At 51.8% G+C, this 24,947-nt stretch overlaps 2 protein-coding genes across 2 annotated transcripts in view; one reads left to right on the top strand and one right to left on the bottom strand.

Annotated features, from left to right (window-relative positions):
- LOC142257384 (uncharacterized) overlaps positions 1–24,947 on the bottom strand; it is a 349,194-nt gene that overhangs the window by 100,604 nt on the left and 223,643 nt on the right. The gene's annotated exons all lie outside the window — the stretch shown is intronic.
- LOC142257438 (uncharacterized) overlaps positions 20,601–24,947 on the top strand; it is an 82,914-nt gene continuing 78,567 nt past the window's right edge. Inside the window, exon 1 of the mRNA XM_075329552.1 lies at positions 20,601–20,775. The gene's annotated coding sequence lies outside the window, so the exon portion shown is untranslated. The remainder of the gene's footprint in view (positions 20,776–24,947) is intronic.

Raw genomic sequence — 24,947 nt, 5'->3', positions numbered from 1 at the left:
TCGGATCGCTGATGGGATCGTTAGTGCGTCGCTACGTGTGATGGGAACCTTCTCGTCTGTCTCTCTGTCTTCCTCCCTCTCTGTCTGTCTCTCAATACAATTAGTGTTGCCAAAGTAAGAAAAGAAATGTGACAGGGGAGTGGGTTAGGGTTGTGGGGATGGGGTGTTTGGGGCACAATTTGGGGAATAATGGTCCATTTGGAGGTCTTTAGTTCCCCTCAGCTTATGACATGTGGAGACATATTGGGCGGTGATCTCCACCATTGATTCCTCCTCCCCCAGTAGGATGCAGAGTTTCCTCTCCTCGTCCATGGATGGAAAGTCCTGGGTGTGAGTGGTAAGTTTCTGGAAGTGGGAGGCCGTCACTGCTGAGTATTTGTTACAGTGCAGCAGGAAATGCGCCTCGTCCTCCAGAGCCCCCTGCTGGCAGTGCTGGCACAGTCTGTTCTCCCGCGGCTTGTATGTCTGTTGGTGCCGCCCTGTTTCCACCTCTAGGCTGTGGGCACTCAGTCTGTACAGGCTCAGGGTCTGCTTGTCTTTGGGGTTGCATACCCTCTCCAGATATGGGGCCAGAGTGTAGTCCCTCTGCAGTGACCGGTAGATGGTGAGTTTCTGGGAGTTCTCTAATTCACTCTTCCAGTCCTCTATGTATTGCATCTTACAGCTCTCTGAGATTTTTTATTTGGGCTTTTGTCAGGTTGTGTTGCTGACTTTGGCTGGACTGACAGACAGCCAGAGAGCAGGAGCCAGACAGCCAGAGAGAGAGAGAGGGAGCCAGACAGCCAGAGAGAGAGAGAGGGAGCCAGACAGCCAGAGAGAGAGAGAGAGAGGAGCCAGACAGCCAGAGAGAGAGAGACAGAGGGAGCCAGACAGCCAGAGAGAGAGAGACAGAGGGAGCCAGAGAGAGAGAGACAGAGGGAGCCAGACAGCCAGAGAGAGAGAGAGAGAGAGAGAGCCAGACAGCCAGAGAGAGAGAGACAGAGGGAGCCAGAGAGAGAGAGACAGAGGGAGCCAGACAGCCAGAGAGAGACAGAGAGAGCCAGAGAGAGAGAGACAGAGGGAGCCAGACAGCCAGAGAGAGAGAGAGACAGAGAGAGACAGAGGGAGCCAGAGAGAGAGAGACAGAGGGAGAGAGAGAGAGAGAGAGACAGAGGGAGCCAGACAGCCAGAGAGGGAGGGAGCAAGACAGCCAGAGAGAGAGGGAGACAGACAGCCAGAGAGAGAGGGAGTAAAGGTCCCATCACACGTAGCGACGCACCAACGATCCCACCAGCGATCCGACCTGGCAGGGATCGTTAGTGCGTCGCTACATGGTCGCTGGTGAGCTGTCAATCAGGAAGATCTCACCAACGACGAGCCACCAGCCATAAGCGACTCGTGTAACGATACTGCGCTTGGTAACCAGGGTAAATATCAGGTAACTAAAAGCGTTTTGCTTGGTTACCCGAAATTTACCCTGGTTACCAGTGCACACTGCTTACAGGCTGCCAGCGCTGGCTCCCTGTATATGTAGCTAGGGTACACATCGGGTTACTAAGCAAAGCGCTTTGCTTAGTTACCTGATATTTACCCTAGCTACGTGTGTAGAGAGCCAGCGCTGGCAGACTGTAAGCGGTGTACGCTGGTAACCAGGGTAAACATCGGGTAACCAAGCAAAATGCTTTGCTTAGTTACTCGATATTTACCCTAGTTACCAACGTAGGCTGCTTACACAGAGTCGGTGCTCGATGTGTGCTGCACAGCGGGAGACCAATGAGCAAAAATGAACCAGAACAGTGTAACGATCAGCGATTTCACAGCAAGGGCTGCTTAGTGTCACACACAGCGAGATCGCTGATGAGGTCACTGGTAGGTCACAACCTGAGACTCAGCAGCGATCTTGCTATGTGAGAAGTACCCCTAAGGCTACTTTCACACTTGCGTTCAGCACAATCCGCCGCTATGGAGAATAGCGCAGTCCGTTAATGCACTGCGCTATTCTCCATAGACTTGTATTGACGACGCACTGTAACACAAGTGTCTGCGTTTCATCCGCTGGACGACGCTGCGTCGTTATTTTGCCGCAGCGTCGAGCGGAGGGAACGCTACATGTAGCGTTTTTTGGGTCGTTAAAATAACGCACCTTGACGGATTCCGTTGGAATCCGCCAAAGTGACTAATGATTGTCTATGGTGGCAGATTCCTCCGCTATGCGCTAAGCAGCGGAATTTGCTGACGGATTCCATCACGTTCTACTGAGCATGCTCAGCATGTCCAGCAGAACGATCGAAATCGTTTAAAATCACTCCTGGTCTCGCTCCCTCCTCTCACCCCCTCTCTCATACTCACAGATCACAGGCGCAGTGCTGCACGGCTGTCACAAAGCTCCGGCGGCTTTTCCTCTTTTGAAAATGCCGGCCGCTCATTATTCCATCTAGTATTCATTGCTTCTCCCGCCCACCGACGCCTATGATTGGTTGCAGTCAGACCCGCCCCCACACTGAGTGATAGCTGTCTCACTGCAACCAATCACAGCCGCCGGTGGGCGGGTCTATATCGTGCAGTACAATAAATAATTTTAAAAAAACGGCGTGCGGTCCCCCCTAATTTTGATACCAGCAAAGGTAAAGTCTCACGGCTGAAGGCTGGTATTCTCAGGATGGGGAGCCTCACGTTATGGGGAGCCCCCCAACCTAACAATATCAGCCGTCCGGAATTGCCGCATCCATTAGATACGACAGTCCCGGGACTCTACCTGGCTCATCCAGAATTGCCCTCAATTGAGGTAATAAGGAGTTAATGGCAGCAGCCACTAAGTCCTAGGTTAATCATGGCAGGCGTCTATGAGACACAGTCCATGATTAACCTGTAAGTGAAAGTAAATAAACACATACACCCGAAAAAATACTTTATTTGGAATAAAAGATAAAAAACACCCTCTTTCACCACTTTATTAAAATCCCCAAATACCCCTCCAGGTCCAGCGTAATCCACACGAGGTCCCGCGACGCATCCAGCTCTGCTACATGAAGCTGACAGGAGTGGCAGTAGAACACTGCCCCTTATGTGAGCTCCACGCAGAAACTGAAGGGAGTCGTGCTGTCAGTGGGAACGTCACTGAGGTAATGCCTGCGTGTGCGATGATGATGATGGGTGCGGTAGTGCCGGGATGTGTGTGTGATGATGATGAGTGCGGTAGTGCCTGCGTGTGCGGTGATGACGATAGTTGCGGTAGTGCCGGGATGTGTGTGATGATGATGATGAGTGCGGTAGTGCCTGCGTGTGCGGTGATGATGTGGAAGTAGTGCCAGGATGTGTGATGATGCCTGCGTGTGCGGTGATGATGGGGCAGTAGTGCCAGGATGTGTGTGATTATGATGATGAGTGCGGTAGTGCCTGCGTGTGCGGTGATGATGATGATGGGTGCGGTAGTACCGGAATGTGTGATGATGATGATGAGTGCGGTAGTGCCTGCGTGTGCGGTGATGATGGGGTCTCTCTCTCGTGGCTAGAAAACTTAATGCAACGCGTTATTTCCCATGAATCTGTTGCCTTTATATCACACTATTTACAAGGCATCCGTCACATACGTCACACAACGCAATGCAACGGATGCCGTTCAACGCAAGTGTGAAAGTAGCCTAAGACAGTGCGAGAGACAGAGACAGTTACTATCAACGCCGGGCACTACAGCTCATACACACACACACACACATTATATATAGAGATAGATAAACTGATATAGAGAGGTAGATAAAATATAGATATACATAAGATACATATTGGGTAGAATTTATTATATATATATATAATATATATATATATATAATATATAATATATATATATATATATATATATATATATATATATACATACATACACACACACACACACACACACATATACATTATATACAGTGATGTTGCACACAGCTCACACGCTGAATGTGATGGGGTGTACTTATTTTCTTCAGCGAGGTAGACAATGAGCACCGTCACTTTAAAAGTCCAAACGGTTTATTTCCTTTCTTTCCACAGCATAAACCACAGTGAAGCAACAAACCACAGCCTCTTCCGGCTTAAAGGAACACACACACAGCTTAACAAGCCATTCACACTCGCTGTACGTCTGCTCAGATTCGGATACAGCCCTTCTGTATCCAAGTGGGGCTGTGCTTGGCTCCACTCACTGCCCCCGGCCAGTGGAAGCAGCGGACCCTCTGTTCTCCCAGGGGGTCCCTCCAGAGAGACTTCAATACCTCTTTTTTTTGGCTTTTGAGCAGCCTCTCCACAGTGACTCCTGTCCGTGTACAGCACCTCTCACACACACTCTGCCATGTGCCAAACAACAGACTCCATTTTACATGTCAGGAGTGACACCTCAGACTCACCCATGGGCGGGGGTATGTAGGTCACCAGACCCACCCATCTCTCTAGATACCTGTAAACCTGTCCCAATGAACATTTTAGCAAAATGCGGCAGTACATGTACCAGGACAGACCTTCAGGCTTGCACCATTTCCGTGGTACATACCAACCATTCACAATGAGGCCGGTCATCATCTTACAATATATAAAATATATACAGTATATACATAGAGAGAGGGGGCAATGCAGTATGGAGGTGAGGGAAGCCGTGTAACTAAGGAGTGCTGCCACATCCACACAGCCCTCAAAGGCAGCTTTTAAAACAGCACAAAAAAAAGAGAAAAATACATCATACGGCACAAACAAAGCACAATCATAGCTGCCATGTGACCCATCACTAACAACCTGCAAAGTCTTCGTTGTTGTTTTTTTCAAATGACTTTTAGGCCATGTGCGCACTTTGGGTTCAATTCCGCAGCGTGTAAGTCACTGCCGGTGCCGAAAAAGCTGCGTTCTGAGACTCATTCAGCAGAACGCAACGTGCGCACATTCCTGGAGAATTCATGCGTTCTGGATGCTTGCTCTGCCATAGACAGAGTGGGAAAATCATCCAGAACGCACATTTTCACAGTGTGGTCCCACTCGGCTCTGCAGCATCCCCATAGACTTGCAGCAGAGCCGAGTGGGACCGCACTGTCAAAAAGAGCATGGTTGGCTGCGAGACAAACCCGCGCGATCAGAATGAACTCTGATGAACTTCACCCGACTTCATTGTGATTGCGCGGCTGTCTGTGTGCCACGGCTTGATTTACGATCACACGTGAAGGACTCACCTGTGATCGCAAATCACGAGAGACTTCAGTGAGCCGCGCGATCAGCTGTGCTTTCACTCAGGTTAGTCGCGATCACAGCTGCAGTCCTCCACCTGAGAGCAGTAACCGCGAGTAACGTCAGTGACAGCACAGCTCATCACGCAACTCACTTCAGTTGCTGCATGGAGCACACAGGAGCGGCGGTGTTCAACTGCCGCTCCTGTCAGCTTCCGATTTAGAAGAGCTGAAAGCGTCGTGGGACCTTGCGTGGATTACGTCGGACCTGGAGGTGTTTTTAAGGGGTTAATAAAAGGGGTGAAAGAGGATTTTTTTTTGTCTTTCATTCCAAATAAAGTTTTTTTTTGATGTTTGTGTTTATTTTTTTTAACTTACAGGCTAATCATGGAAGGTATCTCGGGGTGAAGCCTTCCATGATTAACCTAGAACTTAGTGGCAGCTATGGGCTGCTGCCATTAACTCCTTATTACCCCGTTTGAAACCACACCAGGGCAATTCGGGGTGAGCCGGGTAAAGTCCCGGGACTGTTGCATCTAATGGATTCGGCAATTCCGGGTGGCTGCTGGCTGATATTGTTAGGGTGGGGGGCTCCCCATAACGTGGAGCACCCCATCCTGAGAATACCAGCCTTCAGCCGTGTGGCTTTACGCTGGCTGGCATCAAAATTGGGGGGGGACCGCATGTCGGGTTTTTTTTCAATTATTTTTTTTTTTTTTTAACTGCTTGATATAGACATGCCCACCGGCAGCTGTGATTGCAGTGAGACAGCTGTCACTCAGCGTGGGGGCGTGTCTGACTGCAACCAATCATAGGCGCCGGTGGGCGATGGAAGCGGGGAATACGTGATGGATTAATGAGCGGCCGGCATTTTCAAAAGAGAAGAGGCTGCCACAGTGTAAACGCCGTGCAGCGCCGCGATGGTGATCAGTGAGTATGAGAGAGGTGGTGGGAGGGAGAGACCGACATGGACAGAGAGAGAGACCGACCGACAGAGAGAGAGACCGAAAGACTGACAGAGAGAAAGACGAAAGACCTGCCTTTGTTATGTTAAAAAACCATGCGGATCGCAAAAATAATGCAATGCAAACGCACTGCTTAACATTTTGGCAACGATTTTCTACAACCCATTGATTTCAAAGGGTGAAGAACGCAGCCAAAATGGCAAAAACAATTGACATGCTGCTTCTTCAAATGCAGAGTTTTTGACAAATTTTAAGCAACTAAAACGCTGCGATTGTAAAAGCAACGTGCGCACAAGAAAGCCCTATTTCCCATAGACTTTGACTGGAAATCAAAACGCAAGCAATTTTGCATTAAAACGCTGCAGCTCAAAACGCTGCAGAAACGCGCGAAAAAATGCAAAGTGCGCACATAGCCTTACACTTTAAACATTACTTAGCTGCAGCTGGAATCCAAGAAAAACAGAAAAAAGGAACCCGGAAGAGGTCAAAGTGGAGAAGGTTCAGGTGGACGTGGCGGTGTCGGTGGAAGAGGTGGCAGAGGAGTAGGCAGCAAACCATTCATTTATTGGGTTTTCAACGTGCGATTTTGAGGGCTTTCAGTAACTGTATTTTTATAGAAGGAGGCTGTGGACAAAAAAGCGCAAATAGGGTCTTACCCCGATATATGTGGGGTGGGGAAGGGGGAGTAAACTCACTCACCTGATGTAGTTGTGACAGTCACAACTACTATAAGTGCATGTAAAACAAGATCCACGGCTGCAGCCACCCAGTGGCAGACATCAGAGAGCAATAGAGAAGGGTGTTCAATTGCCGCGCCAACAGATCACTCATTCAGATGATGAAGACCAATGTCACTTTATTTTCATACAGGTCTACGCGTTTCTGGAGCACCTGCTCCCTTCCTCAGGACCATCAGGTTAAAAATAACATCAAATCTGTTCCACAGAGATCAGACACATCATAAGTAGTGAAAATGACATCATAGGGACCACCCCCTTCAGAAAAAAACGGCGGGAAAAGGCTGCCACGTTGTCAGCTATGACGTTTACATAGAAACAATAAAAAAAAAAAAATATCAAACACATGAATGTCAAAAAACACCTCTGTAAATTGTGAATCACACCCATTACATGTTGCATGAAAAAACGGGATGTGTGTAAAAAATAAAATACATAATGATAATAATTAAACAGTGTATATGCATGACATGTCCATATAATATGAAAAAATGAACATGAAACAGTGTAGAACCCGGAGAGGTACGGGTGCATGAAACATCAAGTGCATACTGTGCTTAAGCAGAGATGGAAGAGCGTCAGCATCAGTCTCTGCCGCCACCAAAGGGGAATGAAAATCAAGTGAAAACCGATGTGGATTGAACCTCAGGTAAGAGCAAGTGTAGTTGAGTGTGCAAAACATGGGAACATAGAAACCCCGACAGTAATAGCTCACGGGCAAAGGCTCATGACCGCAGTGTACTATAGGGCAAGAGCGTGGGAAAAAAAGGTCTGAGCAACTATATAACCACAATAGTGTAAAAACATATGTACACCTATATAATTGCATATGTCATATAACACATACTATAATAAGAGGCCCAAATATAGAGCACATGGGCCCAGGTCCATAGAGGACAATGATAATGAAAACTATGATCAAAAATATGTATATAAAATATATATTTTAAATGTATAAAAATATAATAAAATTAAATAAATATTAAATAAATATTAATATCCCATATCTGAACGGCCAAAGGTGAGATATGTATAAATTATCGTAGATAAGAAAATACAAGATAAAAATAGTTAAAATTGCATAAAAGGAAGGGAGGTAAAAAAATCCATATATATATATGTGGAAAATAAATACAGTTTAAAAACATGATAAACAATGTCAGTTAAATAAATCAGTTACCTCATTAAGGCCCCGAGGTTTTAAGGTGTTGAGTTTGTAGATCCAGTAGGTTTCTTTTTTATTTAAGATCTCCATCCTATTGGGATTATGGGTGGGTATCTGCTCGATTGGAGTGACTTTTAACTCAATTTTTTTGTTATGATATATAGTAGTGTGCCGGGATAATCCATGTAGCATATATCCCACCTTGATATTGTGCCTGTGAGAATTAATTCTATTATGCAGGGCTTGGGTCGTCCTCCCCACATACCGCTTATTGCAATCACACTCGATCAAATAGATAACATAATCTGATTGACAGTTAAGGTGTCCTTGTATAGGGAAAAAAGTATCTCCCAGGTCAGACCCAAAACTGACCCTACCATGTTGTATCGATTTACAGCATAAACAATTTTTAGCCATACATCTATAGCTTCCCAAAGGTTTACTGGTACTGATAATGTTGGAAGGACTCCTCAATCTACTTGGTGCCAACTGGTTCTTTAAGTTGGAGGCCCTACGAAACGTGATTCCAGGGAGGGGGGGTAAAACATTCTTGAGAAAAGGGTCATTATGAAGTACAGACCAGTGTTTCTTTAGTATTCCCCTAATAGCATCACTATCACAACTGAACGTGGTAAGAAAATTCGATGAAAACTCATTTTTGGAAACGGGTTTAACATTTGACAACACGGTTGTGCTGGAAGGAACATCTAGAACCTGATGCCTATTAGTCTGATACGCTTTCTTAATAACAGGCAGAGGGTATCTTTTATTCAGAAACCTTTCCTTCAGGACCAAGGCTTGATCCTTGAAATCACCATCTAATGTGCAGTTTCTCCTGACTCTCTGGTATTGGTTTTTGGGGATGTTAAGCAGCCATTTGTTATAATGGTTACTGTTAAAATTAATGTAACCATTGCAATCTACTTTTTTGAAAAAGGTTTTTGTCAGGATTGAACCCTCAGTATGTGAAATAGTAAGGTCTAGGAAGTCAATGGAGGACTGGTTCACAGTAGGTGAGAACCTCAGACCCCAAGCATTGTTCACTATACCCTCTAGAAAAATAGAGAGGTTATTGTCAGTGTTGTCCCAGATTAAGAATAGGTCATCTATGTACCTCTTATAAGTCACCACATGTTTGAAAAGTTCGGAGGAGTAAACATGCTGCATCTCAAAAAGCCCCATTACTAGATTTGCAAAAGTGGGTGCAGCTTTCGAGCCCATGGCTACGCCACAGCATTGATGGTAGATCTTATCTTGGAATGTGAAAAAGTTGTTCTTGGAAATAAATTCCATACTGTCCAAGACAAAATTCTTTTGTGCAGCAGGTAGGCGATCATCTACCTCTAGAAACTGTTTGAAGCATTCAAGCCCAAGGTCGTGAGAAATATTCGTGTAAAGGGATGCGATATCTAAGGTCACAAAAAGAAACGAATCCCTCCATGTGACACTCTTTAGGATATCTATAAGATGAGGAGAATCCCTAAGGTAGCTTTTCAGATTAAAAACATGCGACTTCATAATGGAATCAACATATGCCGCCAGGTTTTCAGTAAGTGAACCAATCCCAGAGATGATGGGTCTTCCAGGCAGGAGGGTTAGTCAGACACTTATGTATTTTGCTTAATATATATATATATATATAGAAAAAAAACTGACATGCTTCCGTGCAAAACGGAATCACATACCTTATGGAATAATGCACGTGTGACCTCAATGATAGATTAATATTGGTGCATGTTTGTCCGTGTCTCCGGTATATACGGAAACGGAACAAACACGCACGTGTTTCACGGACGTGTGAAGGGGGCCTCAGACAGGGTGCACTTAACCACTGACACCTGGACGAGCAAGCATGGCCTGGGGGCATTACATCTCGCTCTCTGGGCGACTCTGGTGACTGCTGGGGCAGGTGGGAAGGGCTGCTCCACAAGTCCTGGAATCTCTAATGCCGGCGTCACACGGTACGATATATCAGGCGATATGCCATCGGGGTCACGTCGTTAGTGACGCACATCCGGCATAGTTTGACATATCGTACCGTGTGACACCTCTGAACGTCTGTGAACGAGCAAAAATACCTTATCGTTGCTCGTTGACATGTCGTTCATTTTCAAAATATCGGTCCTCCTTCTGTGCTTCGGTTGTTCATCGTTCCCGAGGCAACACATCGCTACGTGTGACACCCCAGGAACGATGAACTGCAGCTTACCTGCGTCCCGCCGGCAATGCAGAACGAAGGAGGGGGGCGGGATGTTACGTCCCGCTCATCTCCACCCCTCTGCTTCTACTGGCCGGCCGCTGTGTGACATCGCTGTGACGCCGAACGTCCCTCCCCCTTCAGGAAGAGGATGTTTGCCGCCCACAGCGATGTCATCCGGGAAGTACGTGTGACGGGGGGGTTAACTTTGTGCGTCATGAGCAACTAATTGCCCGTGACGCACAAACGATGGGGGCGGGTACGATCGCTCGTGCGATCGCACGATAGATCGTCCCGTGTGACGCCGGCATAAGGCTTGTGGGACAAACCTCTGTATAACTTCCTCCACTGCTTCCGCCTCCTCCACCTCCTCTAGTGTCCCCACCTGCGCTCTCAACCTCTCCCTTAATGTAACACACGTTGCAACAGTGCAGAGACAATCCCCCCCCACCTCCATACAACTCAGCCAGGGCTCAACACAATCAGGCAGTGTGGAAATTAAAATGCATTGGAGAATGCAGTCAACACAGCTATCCAGGGAAGGCAGTGTGTGATAATGGTGCTGTCATGAACCGGGCCGAGGAACTCACTTAGATGTCTCTCGCTTGGAAGCGATCTATCAATTTGTGACGAAACCGCACCTCCCAGCGCAACCCTGATGTCTATAATACGTCAGAGCCATGCAATATGGCCTCGTCACTTCAGCCAACATGTGACGTTCCGCGCCCACAGGGGTACATAAGGTCCGCTTGGCACAATACAACACTGACACTTCCTGTCCCCACGGGCAGTAGGAGGCATGGGAAGGGGAACAGAGTCACCGGCACAACCTCGGGCACGGCCCCCAGCTTTCCCACAACCCCAACAGGCTTGACAGGAACTTTCCACTAGCCCCTGTGGAGCAGAATTCTGCCTGTCTGGTACAGTGCGGTAGACTGCCACCAGTTCCTCGCTAGATATAGGCCTGGTCTGTTAGCAGGACTATATCAGGCCAGAAACCAGCCCAGGTAGCATGTAATACTAAAACGAGCGCACAGACATGGAATTTGGAATCGAGATAAAAGAAACACCCAAGATTAAATTATATATTTAATCGTCTTAAAAGGCACACTAGATAATACATTATATACAAGACGGAGTTTACAGAATATATATGTCAGAAGCACAGATAAGCCGTGGTTACAAACAGATATACAGATGTATCAATGACCTTATTCTCTAGCTGGACAGATGTTGAATAAGGATGATATCTGAAACATGTCCTCTTTCATTGCTACATTGGATCTATGTTTTTAACATGAAGTGATTTCTATTTTGATAATAAAGTTATGGATTTTTTATAATTCTGGACTTTGGACGCTGAAAATTTTCTCTTTTTGGATTTTTGGCCGAAATCTATTTCCTTGCACCACCTGGGACCATGAGCTTCCAAGTACCTCCTGATTGTACAAGATTGGGTGAGCTGAAAAATACTGTTTTTTTACTATTACCGTAAAAGGTAATAAAATCCGCCTCCCATGACAGGAGGCGCCTGAGCAACGTTGCCTATAGCTCGTTGCTAGTAGTCAGGTCCCTGTACGTTACTGTGCTTAGTCCCTGTGAATCTAAGCGGTCTCGTCCTAGAGCCGTCTCTCTACTATCCTTGTGCTGACACGCCTGAGCTGTCACCGCTGTGCCGCCACACCTGAGCCATTACCCATGTGCCGCCACACCTGAGCCATTACCCATGTGCCGACACACCTGTGCTGTCATCGCTGTGCCGCCACACCTGAGCCATTACCCATGTGCCGACACGCCCGAACCATTGCCACTGTGTCACAACTGAGCCAATACCCTTTGCCGACACGCCATCACTGCTGTGCCGCCACATCTGAGCCTTCACTGCTGTGCCGCCGCATCTGTGTCATCAGCTCTGTACCGCCATCTCCATGCTGCAACTGTGAACTAAATTATCGGCCATTAAGAGACTATTAATACTGGTTCCTGGCTGCCATGCATTTAGGCCTTCCGTTGGTGCACCACACAGTCTGGGGCATGGTCCCATGGATCCACCCCTGGACGTTCGCGCCCCACAGCGACCGTAACAACCATTATTACTAATATTCACAGATTCCATAATAACAGGGTCTGTACCAAATGACTGGCACATAGCAAATGTGGGGCCAATACTCAAAAATGGCTTAAAACCTGAGCCTGGTAATTATAGGCCGGTAAATGTAACCTCTACGGTGCATAAAATCCTTGAGGGTTTTCTATAAGATTCAATCTTGGAGAATCTGAAGAAAAATAACCTCATGACCCAGTATCAGCATGGGTTTATGAAGGATCCGTCCTGTCAGACTAATCTGATCAGCTTCTATGAGGAGGTAAGTTCCAGACTGGAGCAGGGAAATGCAGGGGATGTTCTGTATGGATATTTCAAAGGCGTATGACACAGTGCCACACAAAGATTGTCACATAAAATGAGATTAATGGGGCTAGGGGAAAATATGTGTAACTGGGATAAGACCTGGCTCAGTGATAGGAAACAAAGGGATTATTAATGGAACACACCGGACTGTGTCACAGGTAACAGTGGACACTACAGGGATTAGTATTGGGCCCTCTTTTTTTTTTTTAAATATATTTATTAATGACCTTGTAGGGGGAATTGAGAGTAGAAATTCAATATTTGCAGATGATACTAAACTATGCACGGTAATTAATACAGAGGAGGATAATGTAATATTGCAGAGGGATTTGTGTAGGTCGGAAGCTTGTGGATAATTGTAAGGTCCTGCACTTGGGCAGAGGAAATAAAATGTATAACTATGTACTCAATCATCAAACACTGGGTAAAACTGTCACTGAGGCCCCCTTCACACGTCTGTGTCTCCGGTACGTGCTAGGTCCATGCCCATATGTACCGGAGACACGGGCACACGTATACCCATTAAAATCAATGGGTATATGTGCACGCACGTGTTCTGCCAGTGGCCCGTGCCTCTGTGTGGAGCAGACGTGTGCTGTGTGCTCCGCACAGATGCATGTCCGTGTTTCTCCGGCAGCACGGTCCCGCACACGTACCACACGGAAGTAGTGTAGATGCGGGCCCACGTGACACGCGCCGGAGAAACACACGTGTCATTTAAAAAAATAAAAAAAACACACTCACCTCCATGAGTGCTGCAGTCTCTGCCGCGGCTGTCACCTGCATCCGTCCCAGAGTGAATTTGAACAACGCATCATCTTCACTGGGGGCCGGAAACAGCGTCAGTGGGGTGTGGCCTGTGCCGGACGCTGTCAGTCAGCTCCACAGACAGCTCCGGAAGAAAAAGGTAAGGCGGGGCTTTCCGTTCTCCGTGTGTTATGACATATAACACAAAGAGAACACGCATGTGCCACAAACACGGCGCATGGGGGGGAACACGCACCCTTGACACGTCCGTGAAAATCACGCTCGTGTTTCACGGACGTGTGAAGGGGGCCTTAGAAACACTTGAGTGTATGGGTGTATGGCAAACTCCAGTTCACTGGCCAGTGTCAGGCAGCTGCTGCCAAGGCTAATAAATAATGGGCTGTATTAATGAGGCAGAGATGCTCATGAGAAGATCCTAGTGTTACCCCTATACAGGTCACTAGTGCGACCGCACTGAGGATACTGGGTACAATTGTGGTCTCCGGTGTATAAGAACAGAACTCAACCAGAGCGGGTGCAGAGAAGAGCGACCAAGGCTATTACAGGAATGGGGGGTGCAGAAGACGGGTTATTAAACTGGGGGTGTTCAGTCTGGAAAAGCGAAGGCTTAGGGGCGATCTTATTACAATGTACAAATATGAGGGGACAGCACAGAAGTCGCTATCATTTTTTGTCACCTTGGGAGCGCGTCTGATGCCGGATGTGGAGCTGGAGAGGATTTTCCCCCCCTAATGTGGCTCTTACCGTCTCTGCCCCACGGGGGTTTAGCCTCCGGATCAATATGTGAGGTCATGGGGTGAAAATGATGGACGCAGGTGTCTACTACAGCCGTAACCACCACGCAACTATAGAAACCCGACAGCTCTGCCCCCTAGACACGAGGCTCCGCCCCCACATTACACATGCGGCTCCGCCCCCTGCACATTACACACTCGCGCTCCGCTCCTGCATTAGGCCTCTTTCACACATCCGTGAAAAACCACGCACGTTTTTCACGGACGTGTCAAAGGTGCGTTTTGCCCTCAGTGAGCCGTGTTTATGGCTCACATGTGTTCTCCGTGATAACACACGGAGAACGGGAACTTTCTGCGCACCTGTCCCTGGCGTCGCTGTCTGTGGTGCTGATCCGCGGTCTCCGGTCCTGCCGACTCCCCGCTGCTGCTTCCGGCCGCAGTGAAGTGAATATGCAATGAGCATAATGAACGGCGGTCGGCAGCAAGTGACAGCAGCGGCAGAGACAGGAGGGTTGGAGAAGGGGAGTAAAGGGGTTTTTTTTTTCTCAAACACGTGTGTTGTCTCCAGGCACGTGTCACACGGAACACCTCCGTGTGGTCCGTTTGCGCTCCGTGTGACACCCGTGATGCCGGAGAAAAACGGACATGTTGACGTGTGGAGCACACGGACACACGTATGCTCCACACGGTCCATGGCAGAACACGCACGTGAGCGCAGACCCATTGATTTTAATGGGTCTATGTGTGCCCGTGTCTTCGGTACATGAGGAAAAGGATCAAACACGTACCAGACACACGGATGTGTGAAAGAGGCCGCACACTGTGGTTTAGCAGACAATCCCCCTGTGATCTGTGGCTCTTGGACTCGTCCTCCCCCCACAGTCTGTGTTTGGTGGTTTAGGCGGGATGTTGTGAGGAGAGGAGCAGCTGCCTAAGGCCCGCAATACACATCCGTGCCTCCGGTACGTGTTTGGTACTTTTTGCACGTACCAGCGGCACGGAGACATGTTGACAAACATTACCCTATGGGAGAAGGCACACACACGTAAAATCACACGGAACGGGTGTCCGTGTGGTTAGTACGTGTGTGTGTTTTCCCACAAGGCCGACATGTCAGTTTTTGGCGGTCAGCACGCAGGCACGGACCCGCTAAAGTCAATGGGTCCGTGCCTGCACGGTCGGAACACGTAGCATATCCATGTTCAGCACGTACCGTCAGTGTGCGTTTTTCAACGAGCGATGTCGGGCTTTTTTTTTGTTAAATGTCAGTCTACTTACCTTTTTTTCTGCTGTTCTCAGTCATCATCCCTTTGACGCTCGGTCTGTATCTTCCCGTCTCATACTCACCGATCCCCGATCATCAGCGCAGCGAAGAACAGCTGTGCCAAAGATACGCGGCTTCAATTAATTAGAAAATGCCGGCCGCCCATTATTCAATCTCGTATTCACTGCTTCCCCCGCCCACCGGTGCCTATGATTGGTTACAGTTAGACACGCCCACACGCTGAGTGACAGCTGTCTCACTGCAACCAATCACAACCGCCAGTGGGCGGGTCTATACTGTGCTGTAAAATAAATAATTTAAAACAAAAAACGACGTGCGTTTCCCCTCATTTTGATACCAGCCAGGGTAAAGCCACACGGCTGAAGGCTGGTATTCTCAGGATGGGGAGCCCCGCAGCCTAAAAATATCAGCCAGCAGCCGCCCGGAATTGCCGCATCCATTCGATGCGACAGTCCTGGGACTTTACCCGGCTCATTCCGAATTGCCCTGGTGCGTTGGCAATCAGGGTAATAAGGAGTTAATGGCAGCCCATAGCTACCAATAAGTCCTAGATTAATCATGGCAGGCGTCTCCCCGAGATACCTTCCATGATTAACCTGTAAGTTACAGTAAATAAACACATACACCCGATAAAATCCTTTATTTGCAATAATAAACACTAATACCCCCGTTCACCACTTTATTTAACCCCAAAAACCCATCCATGTCCGGCGTAATCCACGGAGGTCCCGTGTCGCTTCCAGCTCTGCTACATGAAGGTGACAGGAGCTGCAGAACACCACCGCTCCTGACAGCTCCACGCAGCAACTGAGGTGAGTCACGTGATCAGCCATGACGTCACTCAGGTAACTCGCGGCCATCGCTGGATCCTCCAACTGTGACAGCAAGTCGCCCGAGTGACAGCGAAGAAGTAACAGGTGAGTTACGGTCTCGGGGGGAGGACTCCAGCTTGCCGAGGGTAACCTAAACAACGGCAGCGCTAATCTCGTTGCTCACTTCAGTCACTCAGGGGATTAGCGGCCACCGGTGAGTCCTTCACGGGTGACTGCTAATCAGTACGCGACACAGACAGAGCCGCGGTATGACAGTGAAGTCGGGTGAAGTTCACCCAAGTTCATTCTCATCGCGCGACGCTGTCTGCTGTCAACCGACATTGTGCATCACACACGGAACATTTCACATGGACATTACACGTACGCATACACGGACATTCCACACGCACACACGGCAAGCATACGCCATCACACGGATGTCATACGTATCGGAGAAACACCCATAAAAACCGGAACACGGACCGGAACACGAGACATGTACGTTTTTTACACGGAAGGGTGTTTTAGGCCTAAATCTAATGTATGCGGCAATTCTGGGCGGCTGCTGGCTGATATTGTTACACTGGGGGGCTCCCCATAACGTGGGGCTCCCCATCCTGAGAATACCAGCCTTCAGCCGTGTGACTTTACCCTGGTTGGTATAAAAATTAGGGGGGACCGCACGCTGTTTTTTTTTTTAATTATTTATTTTACTGAACAGTATAGACACTCCCACCGGCGGCTGTGATTGGTTGCCGTGATACAGCTGTCACTCAGAGTGTGGGCTTGTCTAACTGCAACCAATCATAGGCACCGGTGGGCAGGGGAAGCAGGGAATAGTAGATTGATTAATGAGCGGCCGGCTTTTTCATATTAATTGAAGCTGCGTATCTTTGGCACAGCTGTTCCTCGCCGCGCTGGTGATCGGGGATCGGTGAGTATGAGACAGGGGAAGATGTAGACCGAGCGCCAAAGGGATGATGACTGCAAACAGCAGAAAAAAAAGGTAACTGACATTTAACAAAAAAAAGCCCGACATCGCTCGTTTAAAAATGCACATGGACGGTACGTGCTGAACATGGACATGCTACGTGTTCCGTCCGTGCAGGCACAGACCCATGCCTGCGTGCTGACGGCCAAAAACAGACATGTCGGCCGTGTGGGAAAACGCACACAGGTACTAACCACACGGACACATGTTCCATGTGATTTTGCGTGTGTGTGCCTTCTCCCATAGGGTAACATTTGTCTCCGTGTCTCCGGTACGTGCAAAAACGTGCCAAACCCGTACCGGAGGCACAAATGTGTATTGCGGGCCTTAGGCCTGAGGTGAAGTCTGACAGGACGGGGAGTCTGGGATTGTGGATCAGAGGAGGCAGAACACGGCGCCGGTACCGGAGCCTCGACAGCAGGAGGCAGAACACGGGGCCGGTACCGGAGCACAGACAGCAGAAGGCAGAACACGGGGCCGGTACCGGAGCCCAGACAGCAGGAGGCAGAACACGGGGCCGGTACCGGAGCCCAGACAGCAGGAGGCAGAACACGGGGCCGGTACCGGAGCACCGACAGCAGGAGGCAGAACACGGGGCCGGTACCGGAGCCCAGACAGCAGGAGGCAGAACACGGGGCCGGTACCGGAGCACCGACAGCAGGAGGCAGAACACGGGGCCGGTACCGGAGCCCAGACAGCAGGAGGCAGAACACGGGGCCGGTACCGGAGCCCAGACAGCAGGAGGCAGAACACGGGGCCGGTACCGGAGCCCAGACAGCAGGAGGCAGAACACGGGGCCGGTACCGGAGCCCAGACAGCAGGAGGCAGAACACGGGGCCGGTACCGGAGCCCAGACAGCAGGAGGCAGAACACGGGGCCGGTACCGGAGCACCAACAGCAGGAGGCAGAACACGGGGCCGGTACCGGAGCCCAGACAGCAGGAGGCAGAACACGGGGCCGGTACCGGAGCACCGACAGCAGGAGGAAGAACACGGGGCCGGTACCGGAGCCCAGACAGCAGGAGGCAGAACACGGGGCCGGTACCGGAGCCCAGACAGCAGGAGGCAGAACACGGGGCCGGTACCGGAGCCCAGACAGCAGGAGGCAGAACACGGGGCCGGTACCGGAGCCCAGACAGCAGGAGGCAGAACACGGGGCCGGTACCGGAGCCCAGACAGCGGGAGGCAGAACACGGCGCCGGTACCGGAGCACAGACAGCGGGAGGCAGAACACGGCGCCGGTACCGGAGCACAGACAGCGGGAGGCAGAACACGGGGCCGGTACCAGTGCACCGACAGCGGGAGGCAGGACACGGGGCCGGTACCGGAGCCCAGACAGCAGGAGGCAGAACACGGGGCCGGTACCGGAGCCCAGACAGCAGGAGGCAGAACACGGGGCCGGTACCGGAGCCCAGACAGCAGGAGGCAGAACACGGGGCCGGTACCGGAGCCCAGACAGCAGGAGGCAGAACACGGGGCCGGTACCGGAGCACAGACAGCAGGAGGCAGAACACGGGGCCGGTACCGGAGCACAGACAGCAGGAGGCAGAACACGTGGCCGGGACCGGAGCACAGACAGCAGAAGGCAGAACACAGGGCCGGTACCGGAGCACAGACAGCAGGAGGCAGAACACGGGGCCGGTACCGGAGCACAGACAGCAGGAGGCAGAACACGTGGCCGGGACCGGAGCACAGACAGCAGAAGGCAGAACACGGGGCCGGTACCGGAGCACAGACAGCGGGAGGCAGAACACGGGGCCGGTACCGGAGCACAGACAGCAGGAGGCAGAACACGGGGCCGGTACCGGAGCACCGACAGCAGGAGGCAGAACACGGGGCCGGTACCGGAGCACAGACAGCGGGAGGCAGAACACGGGGCCGGTACCGGAGCACAGACAGCGGGAGGCAGAACACGGGGCCGGTACCGGACCACAGACAGCGGGAGGCAGAACACGGCGCCGGTACCGGACCACAGACAGCAGGAGGCAGAACACGGCGCCGGTACCGGAGCACAGACAGCAGGAGGCAGAACACGGGGCCGGTACCGGAGCACCGACAGCAGGAGGCAGAACACGGGGCCGGTACCGGAGCACAGACAGCAGGAGGCAGAACACGGGGCCGGTACCGGAGCCCAGACAGCAGGATGCAGAACACGGGGCCGGTACCGGAGCACAAACAGCAGGAGGCAGAACACGGGGCCGGTACCGGAGCACAGACAGCAGGAGGCAGAACACGGGGCCGGTACCGGAGCCCAGACAGCAGGAGGCAGAACACGGGGCCGGTACCGGAGCACAAACAGCAGGAGGCAGAACACGGGGCCGGTACCGGAGCACAGACAGCAGGAGGCAGAACACGGGGCCGGTACCGGAGCACAGACAGCGGGAGGCAGAACACGGGGCCGGTACCGGAGCCCAGACAGCAGGAGGCAGAACACGGGGCCGGTACCGGAGCCCAGACAGCAGGAGGCAGAACACGGGGCCGGTACCGGAGCATAGACAGCAGGAGGCAGAACACGGGGCCGGTACCGGAGCCCAGACAGCAGGAGGCAGAACACGGGGCCGGTACCGGAGCACAGACAGCAGGAGGCAGAACACGGGGCCGGTACCGGAGCACAGACAGCAGGAGGCAGAACACGGGGCCGGTACCGGAGCCCAGACAGCAGGAGGCAGAACACGGGGCCGGTACCGGAGCCCAGACAGCAGGAGGCAGGACACGGGGCCGGTACAAGAGCCCAGACAGCAGGAGGCAGAACACGGGGCCGGTACCGAAGCACAGACAGCGGGAGGCAGAACACGGGGCCGGTACCGGAGCCCAGACAGCAGGAGGCAGAACACGGGGCCGGTACCGGAGCCCAGACAGCAGGAGGCAGAACACGGGGCCGGTACCGGAGCCCAGACAGCAGGAGGCAGAACACGGGGCCGGTACCGGAGCACAAACAGCAGGAGGCAGAACACGGGGCCGGTACCGGAGCACAGACAGCAGGAGGCAGAACACGGGGCCGGTACCGGAGCACAGACAGCGGGAGGCAGAACACGGGGCCGGTACCGGAGCCCAGACAGCAGGAGGCAGAACACGGGGCCGGTACCGGAGCCCAGACAGCAGGAGGCAGGACCGTGTAGAGAGAACCGGAAGCAGAAAGAAACACACACAGTGCGGAGGAACCAGGGTAACGGCTCAATCCCAGTGGCTCGAGGGAACTCTGGTGACGTCACGACCATGTGACTAGAAGGGGCGGGGCCTCCATTGCTGATATCAGGAAGTAACATTCTCTCCTCAGTCTCCGGGGCCTGGAGTTGTGTATAATAGAAGCGGGGGCGGGGCCGCAGGATGATAGTGGGCGGGGCCGTAGGATTATAGTGGGCGGGGCCGCAGGATAATAGTGGGCGGAGGAAACAGCCCGAGCTCCTCCCACCACTGGGATTTCTCCGGAGCCAGAGAGCCCTCAGCACAAGAGGCGGCCCCCGCTGCCTGCCCCGGGAAACCCCGCACATCCCCTCCGCTACATCCCAGCAGAAGAAGCGGCCTCATTGCTGCAGCTGTGAGTGTCCCCGGCTCCTCTGTGCAGGGGCAGCGCGGGCTGTAGAGACGGGGACTCCTCTGTGACCTGTGGGGGGAGCGCGGCCATCACTGAGGGGTCCCGGAGTGTGTGTGACCTGTGGGAGGTCATCACTGAGGGGTCCCGGAGTGTGTGTGACCTGTGGGGGGTCATCACTGAGGGGTCCCGGAGTGTGTGTGACCTGTGGGGGGTCATCACTGAGGGGTCCCGGAGTGTGTGTGACCTGTGGGGGGTCATCACTGAGGGGTCCCGGGGTGTGTGTGACCTGTGGGGGGTCATCACTGAGGGGTCCCGGAGTGTGTGTGACCTGTGGGGGGTCATCACTGAGGGGTCCCGGAGTGTGTGTGACCTGTGGGGGGTCATCACTGAGGGGTCCCGGAGTGTGTGTGACCTGTGGGGGTCATCACTGAGGGGTCCCGGAGTGTGTGTGACCTGTGGGGGGTCATCACTGAGGGGTCCCGGAGTGTGTGTGACCTGTGGGGGGTCATCACTGAGGGGTCCCGGAGTGTGTGTGACCTGTGGGGGGAGCGCGGCCATCACTGAGGGGTCCCGGAGTGTGTGTGACCTGTGGGGGGTCATCACTGAGGGGTCCCGGAGTGTGTGTGACCTGTGGGGGGAGCGCGGCCATCACTGAGGGGTCCCGGAGTGTGTGTGACCTGTGGGGGGTCATCACTGAGGGGTCCCGGAGTGTGTGTGACCTGTGGGGGGACATCACTGAGGGGTCCCGGAGTGTGTGTGACCTGTGGGGGGACATCACTGAGGGGTCCCGGAGTGTGTGTGACCTGTGGGGGGACATCACTGAGGGGTCCCGGAGTGTGTGTGACCTGTGGGGGGAGCGCGGCCATCACTGAGGGGTCCCGGAGTGTGTGTGACCTGTGGGGGGACATCACTGATTGGTCCCGGAGTGTGTGTGACCTGTGGGGGGTCATCACTGATTGGTCCCGGAGTGTGTGTGACCTGTGGGGGGTCATCACTGATTGGTCCCGGAGTGTGTGTGACCTGTGGGGGGTCATCACTGAGGGGTCCCGGAGTGTGTGAGACCTGTGGGGGGACATCACTGAAGGGTCCCGGAGTGTGTGTGACCTGTGGGGGGACATCACTGAGGGGTCCCGGAGTGTGTGAGACCTGTGGGGGGGTCATCACTGAGGGGTCCCGGAGTGTGTGTGACCTGTGGGGGGGTCATCACTGAGGGGTCCCGGAGTGTGTGTGACCTGTGGGGGGAGCGCGGCCATCACTGAGGGGTCCCGGAGTGTGTGTGACCTGTGGGGGGCCATCACTGAGGGGTCCCGGAGTGTGTGTGACCTTCTCTGAGTCTGCGTCTGTTTTCCTCGTATTCGGAAGCTTTTGTGCAGGAATCAGACCCCGGGGATTTCATAACAAAACGTTATTTCCTCATTGTCACCAGTTTCATGGTATTCAGCATCTTCTCCTCACTGCGATACTCTCCCCTCAGTGGCGTAACTAGAGTTTCATGGGTCTTGGTGCAAAATTTGGACCGGGGCTCCCCTCCATGTACACCGACACTTGGGGTACGGGATAATGACGCTGACACTTGGCTTTTACCCACAGCACCCAGCTTTCCCATGATCTGATACAAGTATTAGGGGATTCCAGGCTCAACCACTCACTAGGGGTGCTTAGGGGTAAAGAGTAAAGTAAACCCCAGCACTCGAAGGAAGACAAAAAGGATTTATATGCACAAGTGAATTTATTTACAGACACTGCAAAAGGAACCTAACCAGAGCAACAGCACCAACGTTTCGGCATAGAGCCTTTTTCAAGGTTGTTGCATCAATGGTCAGAGCAAGGAAGCACGGGTCTCCGAGAACAACCGGATGTGTACAGAGAGGTAAGGTTGGTGAAGGGGTGACAGGGTCACTATGGGAGGTGGATGGACGCTTGCAGTGTGAGTACAAGGCTGGCACGAGTGGCAGAGAGAGAGGCTGCAATTGTGTGGAACCTTACCTCTGTACACATCCGGTTGTTCTCGGAGACCCGTGCTTCCTTGCTCTGACCATTGATGCAACAACCTTGAAAAAGGCTCTATGCCGAAACGTTGGTGCTGTTGCTCTGGTTAGGTTCCTTTTGCAGTGTCTGTAAATAAATTCACTTGCACATATAAATCCTTTTTGTCTTCCTTCGAGTGCTGGGGTTTACTTTACTCTTCCCATGAGCTGATATCCATCTTTCCATCAGCACCCAGCTTTCCCATATCAGCGCATGGGAAAGCTGGGTGCTGAGAGATGTATACCAGAGTATGGGGAAGCTGAGTGCTGAGAGATGTATAGCAGAGCATGGGGAAGCTGGGTGCTGAGAGATGTATAGCAGAGCATGGGGAAGCTGGGTGCTGAGAGATGTATATCAGAGCATGGGGAAGCTGGGTGCTGAGAGATTTCTACCAGAGCATGGGAAAGCCGGATGCTGAGAGATGTATAGCAGAGCATGGGGAAGCTGGGTGCTGAGAGATGTATATCAGAGTATGGGGAAGCTGAGTGCTGAGAGATGTATAGCAGAGCATGGGGAAGCTGGGTGCTGAGAGATGTCTACCAGAGCATGGGAAAGCCGGGTGCTGAGAGATGTATATCAGAGCATGGGAAAGCCGGGTGCTGAGAGATGTATATCAGAGCATGGGAAAGCTGGGTGCTGAGAGATGTATATCAGAGCATGGGAAAGCCGGGTGCTGAGAGATGTATATCAGAGCATGGGAAAGCCGGGTGCTGAGAGATGTATAGCAGAGCATGGGGAAGCTGGGTGCTGAGAGATGTATATCAGAGCATGGGAAAGCCGGGTGCTGAGAGATGTATAGCAGAGCATGGGAAAGCTGGGTGCTGAGAGATGTATAGCAGAGCATGGAAAAGCTGGGTGCTGAGAGATGTATACCAGAGTATGGGGAAGCTGAGTGCTGAGAGATGTATATCAGAGCATGGGAAAGCCGGGTGCTGAGAGATGTATATCAGAGCATGGGAAAGCCGGGTGCTGAGAGATGTATAGCAGAGCATGGGGAAGCTGGGTGCTGAGAGATGTATAGCAGAGCATGGGGAAGCTGGGTGCTGAGAGATGTATATCAGACCATGGGAAAGCCGGGTGCTGAGAGATGTATATCAGAGCATGGGGAAGCTGGGTGCTGAGAGATGTATAGCAGAGCATGGGGAAGCTGAGTGCTGAGAGATGTATATCAGAGCATGGGGAAGCTGGGTGCTGAGAGATGTATAGCAGAGCATGGGAAAGCTGGGTGCTGAGAGATGTATAGCAGAGCATGGGAAAGCTGGGTGCTGAGAGATGTATAGCAGAGCATGGGGAAGCTGGGTGCTGAGAGATGTATAGCAGAGCATGGGGAAGCTGGGTGCTGAGAGATGTATAGCAGAGCATGGGGAAGCTGGGTGCTGAGAGATGTATAGCGGAGCATGGGAAAGCTGGGTGCTGAGAGATGTATAGCAGAGCATGGGAAAGCTGGGTGCTGAGAGATGTATAGCAGAGCATGGGGAAGCTGGGTGCTGAGAGATGTATAGCAGAGCATGGGAAAGCTGGGTGCTGAGAGATTTATAGCAGAGCATGGGAAAACTGGGTGCTGAGATATGTATAGCAGAGCATGGGAAAGCTGGGTGCTGAGATGTATAGCAGAGCATGGGAAAGCTGGGTGCTGAGAGATGTATAGCAGAGCATGGGAAAGCTGGGTGCTGAGAGATGTATAGCAGAGCATGGGGAAGCTGGGTGCTGAGAGATGTATAGCAGAGCATGGGAAAGCTGGGTGCTGAGAGATGTATAGCAGAGCATGGGGAAGCGGAGTGCTGAGAGATGTATAGCAGAGCATGGGGAAGCTGAGTGCTGAGAGATGTATATCAGAGTATGGGGAAGCTGGGTGCTGAGAGATGTATAGCAGAGCATGGGGAAGCTGGGTGCTGAGAGATGTATAGCAGAGCATGGGAAAGCTGGGTGCTGAGAGATGTATAGCAGAGCATGGGGAAGCTGGGTGCTGAGAGATGTATAGCAGAGCATGGGAAAGCCGGGTGCTAAGAGATGTATAGCAGAGCATGGGAAAGCTGGGTGCTGAGAGATGTATAGCAGAGCATGGAAAAGCTGGGTGCTGAGAGATGTATATCAGAGCATGGGGAAGCTGGGTGCTGAGAGATGTATAGCAGAGCATGGGAAAGCTG

Source organism: Anomaloglossus baeobatrachus, chromosome 1 (assembly GCF_048569485.1).
Source record: "Anomaloglossus baeobatrachus isolate aAnoBae1 chromosome 1, aAnoBae1.hap1, whole genome shotgun sequence".
NCBI lineage: Eukaryota > Metazoa > Chordata > Amphibia > Anura > Aromobatidae > Anomaloglossus > Anomaloglossus baeobatrachus.
The sequence above is the reverse complement of the archived record's forward strand: the minus strand, read 5'-3'. Positions and strand labels throughout refer to the sequence as shown.